The sequence below is a fragment of the Lipotes vexillifer genome, unplaced genomic scaffold (genome assembly GCF_000442215.2).
Source record: "Lipotes vexillifer unplaced genomic scaffold, Lipotes_vexillifer_v1.1 scaffold22, whole genome shotgun sequence".
Classification (NCBI taxonomy): Eukaryota; Metazoa; Chordata; class Mammalia; order Artiodactyla; family Lipotidae; genus Lipotes; species Lipotes vexillifer.
Window position 1 is genome coordinate 2,980,008 of NW_006779050.1, and position 6,000 is coordinate 2,986,007.

Consider the following 6,000-nt stretch of genomic DNA (forward strand, 5'->3'; position numbering starts at 1 on the left):
TGTAAACTGTTTTAGTCGTAACGAAATATGCATCTTTTGCCCTATTTTTTTTTACCTTTTTCCCTTTGTGATGCATTTCCACTTAAAGTTCTTTGAGGGCGGATATTGTGTCCTGTTCACTGGTGGCCCTGAAGCTGGAAAAACACCTGACTTAAAATAGGAGCTTCAGGATATTTGTTGAATGAATGAATTTTCAAACCCAACTCCTTATGTTGTTGTTTTTTCCTCAACTAATCTCTCACCTCAGCTGTTTTTTCCACTGGCTTTCTTCCACTCACCAAGCGGAAGAAAATCTATGTGTGTGTATTTGTTATGTGTGAACCTTTTTATGTGCACCCATCTAAGAGGTAGTTGAAGCAGAACACTGATGAAATGTTTAACGCCAACTACTGTTTTATCGTTTTGAATTATTTGCATTTTCTTTATTTGGTTATTTGATTTTTAGTTGTCTAACTAAAAGGGCTGCCTAATAAAATGCAACAGCTCAGGCTTTTCCTTCCTACCCTCAGTTCTGTTACTTCAGAGATAGTCATTTTTAACCTTTTCTAATTTTAGGTCTGTATGTTGAACAAGTAAAACTACTTCTTTTTATTTTAATTGACTCCTTAAGATAGGCCACACCATCCACAACCTCTCTACTACAATTTTTTTTGTTTTTTAGTAATTTTTATTGAAATACAGTTGATTTACAATGTTGTGGGGGTTTTTTTGTTTGTTTTTTGGCTGCATTGGGGTTTCGTTGCTGTGCGTGGGCTTCTCATTGCCGTGGCTTCTCTTGTTGGGGAGCACGGGCTCTAGGTGCGTGGGCTCTAGAACGCAGGCTGAGTAGTTGTGGCGCACAGGCTTAGTTGCTCCGTGGCATGTGGGCTCTTCCCGAACCAGTGCTCCAACCTGTGTCCCCTGCACTGGCAGGTGGATTCTTAACCACTGTGCCACCAGGGAAGCCCTCTTCTACAAATTTTTGAATCGTTATCACAATTTTTAGTTTTCATGTTGGTTAATTTTAGAATTCTAAGTAATATATTTAAACTTAATTTTTTCCATATGAACTTTTGAAAATACTTATATTTGGCTCCTTATTTTGTAAAATGAGGAAAGTAGAGACTCTACCTTCCTTTACCGCCACAGAAACTGCATCCATTCCCACCTTCCCTTAGGTGGACCTTTACTTGTAGGTTGTCATGGTTATTAATAGTTACAGTATATTTCTTAACTGCAGTTGTTTTTTGCTTTGTTTATGTGTTTAAAAACTAGTAAAATGTTACAATATTATGGCTTTGTAAATAATCTTCAGTGCTGAGCCAAGACGTATGCTATTATACATTTCTTTCCCAATGTTTTAATTTCATGATCCTTGTACCACTCTAACAAGAAGATTTGTAATATTAACGTCCAATTGATTACTCTTTCTTCCTCTCCAATAACAAAAATTATGCCATATTTAAACGTGCTTAATTTTTTGGATTATATACTTCTTATGTAGCTTTTGGCTCTCCTCACTTTCACAGAGTACTTTGCACTTTCTTTGAGGGAAAAGATGCATGTGCTTTATTCACCACATCCTCTCATTCTTTGTATGAGAACCTCCCTTACTCTGCTTGAAGACATTCCCCTTGGAGCCCAATTACCTTCTGTTCAATTGGAACAGATTACTTTCTAGTCCTTTGGTGCAGCTTCTATACTGGATTATATTCATTGAATTCTTGAGTAAGATACATTGTTTCTTAACTCCATGTCTTTTATTATTTGGTTTTCTCCTCTGTTTTGTTAGAATACATCCTAAAGAAACTTATTCATGAAGGTATGTGGATGGTGATTTTATTTTTTAATGTTTGCATAGTTGTAAATTATTATTTTGCTATTATGAATGATAGTTTGGCTGGGTAAAGAAACAAAATTATGTTTCTTCCAACTTTTCAAGGCTTCATCATCTTCTAACTTCTGTTGTTGCTCATGAGAATGAGTGTCTGATCTTGATTTGTTGAGGCCTGAACTATTTGTTTTCTCTCTGAAATGATTAAAATTTTTAGTTATGCTTGATGCTTTGAAAATTTGTCATGGCATGTCTTGGTCTGAGTTTATTCTCCTTGCAGTTAACTCATTCGATGGAGCTAGGATAAATGTCTCCATTTGGGTCTTTTTTCATTTATTCTCCTTGAAATTAGAAGCCTTTTTAATTTGAAGGTACATATTTCCCTTCAATTGTGGGGAATTTTCTCCCATCTTTCGTAATTTATTCTCCTTTATTTTTCCCTGTTCCCTTTTTTGAAATGCCTATAAGGTGGTTGTTGAATTCTTGGGTTGATTCACTATGTGTGTTACCTTTTCTGTTATGCTTTTTTTTAATCTATTTGCCCATTTGCTTCATGTTCTGAGTAATTGTCTCAATTTTATTTTCTAACACTTCTATCTAGTTTGGTGATCATATATTTAAGTTCCAAGCACTAACTTTTAAAATTATTATTTTCTCATATTCTCTTAATTTTGTTTCATTTTCTTTTTTTAAATGAGGTGAAATTTACATATATTAGAGTACACTGATTTTAAGTGATCAGTTTGAGGAGTTTTGATACATGTGAACAAATGTGACAAACACCACCCTAATCAAGATGTGAAACATTTGGACTACTCCAGAAAGTTCCTGTTTCCCTCTCCAATTCTGTCCCCGCCCCTCAACACACACACCCAGCCAAGGCACTACAATTCTCTTTTTTATCACTATAGTTTAGAACTGTAGTTCTAGAACTACATTTAAATGGAGCCATAGGATATACACTCTTTTATGTGTCTACTGCTTTCATCAACATAATATTTTTGAGATACATCCATATTTTGGCATGGTTGTTCCTTTTTTGTTGCTTTTGAATAGCATTTCATTGGATGAATATGCTACAGCTTGTTTATCAGTTCACTTGTATGATGTTTATATTGCTTCCAGTTTGGGGCTGTTATGAGTAAAACTTCTGTGAACATTCTTGTACAAGTATTTTTATGGACAAATATTTTTTTTTTTTTTTTTTAAATGGAACTTGTACTCTGTGTGTTTTTTTATTTATTTATTTATTTTTGGCTGTGTTGGGTCTTCGTTTCTGTGCGAGGGCTTTCTCTAGTTGTGGCAAGTGGGGGCCACTCTTCATCGCGGTGCGCGGGACTCTCACTGTCACGGCCTCTCCCGCTGCAGAGCACAGGCTCCAGACGCGCAGGCTCAGTAGTTGTGGCTCACGGGCCCAGCCGCTCCGCGGCATGCGGGATCCTCCCAGACCAGGGCTCGAACCCGTGTCCCCTGCATTGGCAGGCAGATTCTCAACCACTGCGCCACCAGGGAAGCCCAATGGACAAATATTTTAAGTTTTCTTGGGTACCGAGTAGGAGTGGAATTTCTGAGTCATAAGGGGTATTTTTAACTTTAGGACAGTTTTCCAAACAGTCTTTCAAAGTTCTTGTTTCAGTTTAACACTACCATCAGCAGCAGAGTATCAGCTCCAGTTCCACATTTTTCTCAACACTTGGTATTGCCAGTCGTTCCAATTTTAGCCATTCTGGTAGGTGTGAAATGGTATATTGTTGTGCTTTTAATTTGCACTTCCCTGCTGATTAATTATATTGAGAACTTTTTCATGTGCTTATTGTCTATTTGTATTCCTTGTTTGTAAAAAATACATGTTTCAGAATTTTATCTATTTTTGTTTTTCTTTTTATTATTGAGTTGTAGGCACTCTTTATATATTCTAAGTCTATTATCATATATACAAACATACATATAATACATATATATCTATTTGATAAAAATGTCATATATAGATATAAATAATATTTTTCTTAATTTTGGCTTGGATTTTTATTTTCTCAAATGTGACTTTTGATGTGCAATGTTTTTAATTTTGATGAAGCCCACTTTATAAAGTTAATTTTTTATGGCTTTTTTTTATCCTGCTTGAGAAATCTTTGCCTATCCTAAGGTTGCAAAAATATTCTGTGTTTTTTTGGGGGTTTTTTTTTGTAGAAGACTTACAGTTTTAGCTTTTTTACATTTAGGTCTATAATCCATATCAAATTTTTGTGGTTGTAGCAGTAGGAGTTGAGGTTAATTTTTTCTCATGTGGATGTCTTGTTTTAGCACCATTCGTTAAAAAGACTATCCTTTTCCTATTGAATTCATTGGCCTTTGTTGAAAATCAATTCATTGTATTTAAAAATGTTTTTCATTTTAAAATTTAAAATTTTTTTCAATTTTTATGAAATATATTGTATATAGCAGATATATATAAATAGATAGAGATATAGAATATGGGAATTATGGAGCATAATAATAATATGAACACCCTTAACCCACCAATTAAGAATAAGAATATTACTCAAAATTTTTGAAGCTTCTTATGGGTTATTCCCTAATCTTATGACTGTTTTTCATATAGTGGTGACCCTAGCCTCAGGTTTTTTTTTTTAATTCCTTTAATTTTTGAATATATTCTTACCTCATATGTAAGTATTCCTGAATTATTTATTATTTAGCTTTTGTGGTTTTTGAATTTTATGAATATTGGCGTAAGTTTTGTGTGACTTTTTTTCCTGCTCAACATTATATTTCTAGGATTCATCTATATTATTAAATGTTGCTATCGTTTGCTTGTTTTCCATCCTGTGTGTTCTTCCATCAAATGAACATACCACAGTTTATTTAGCCATTCACCTGTGTGTGGACATTTAAATTGTTTCCAGTTTAGAGACAATAGAAACAATACCACCCTGATCTTTCTTGGTTTCTGCTTGTGTATGTGTGTAGGAGTTTCTGCAGGAACAAAATAGTGTCAAACTGTCTTCCAAAGTCATCGTACCAATTTACACTCTGTTTCTCCATAATGTAACATTGTGAATTATCAGATTTCTTAATTTTTACTGTCACACAGATATAAATTCTCATGTGATTTTAATGAACAATTTCTTGAATATTAATGAGGTTGTTTATCTTATATATGTTGGCAATTCCTTTTCATTCTTTTATAAAATATGTTTTTCCATACCTCCTTTTTTATATAATTGGTGTAATATCTTCTCAAAATTTTTTCAAAACTTTCTAAATATATTAGAGTTAGTTTTGGTTTGGGTTTTTTTTCATAAATTATTTTGGTTGCATCCAGGGCAGGTTTTTTTTTTTTTTGGTGTATTTTATTTTTTGCCCTTTATGCTATAGTCTTTCCTCAACTATCTCATGATTCCTGGACAGTTCCTCATTTAAGAGTTAAGGAAGACTGTCTGGGAGCGTTTTGTATGTGGATAGGCTTGTTGACTGGAATACCCTGTTTTAGGATGGCTTGGTAGAAAGCCAGACCTTAACTGGGGTCTTACAAATTCCAGAGTTAAGAGGAGTTTGCTTTTGTCCACAGTGCTCATACCAACTATTTATTGTGATTCTCACACAGTTTATTTTATTCCTTTAGGGATGAACCATTTTGTTTTTTGTTTTTCTTTTGCTTAGAGGATAAATAACTGGCCAGGGGCTTCCCTGGTGGTGCAGTGGTTGAGAGTCCGCCTGCCAATGCAGGGGACACGGGTTCGTGCCCCGGTCTTGGAAGATCCCACATGCCGCGGAGCGGCTGGGCCCATGGGCCATGGCCACTGAGCCTGCGCGTCTGAAGCCTGTGCTCCGCATGGGAGAGGCCACAACAGTGAGAGGCCCGCGTACAGCAAAAAAACAACAACAAAAAACAAACAAACAAACAAAATAACTGGCCAGTACTGGGGGGCTGGTGGCAGAGTTGACTCTTCTGTTCTTCAGCCTTTCAAATTATCTTTCTCATTTCAAACCTTCTTCTGACTGCTACTGTTCACCATTGTTCCTGCCTTCTATGAATCTGAAGCCTGTGAACTGAAGAGTCTGAGCAAAACTTCTTGACTGTATCATAGGTTGTAGCTTCCTTCTTTCTGTTTCTTGTGACAGTACTCTTCTATATGCAAAATGCTTTACAGGAGTTTTTTTTTTTTTTTTTTTTTTTTTTTTAA

The 6,000-nt window shown here is 35.1% G+C and overlaps 1 protein-coding gene across 1 annotated transcript in view; it reads left to right on the plus strand.

The window, feature by feature from the left end:
- TBCK (TBC1 domain containing kinase) overlaps window positions 1-6,000 on the plus strand; it is a 236,479-nt gene that overhangs the window by 831 nt on the left and 229,648 nt on the right. The gene's annotated exons all lie outside the window — the stretch shown is intronic.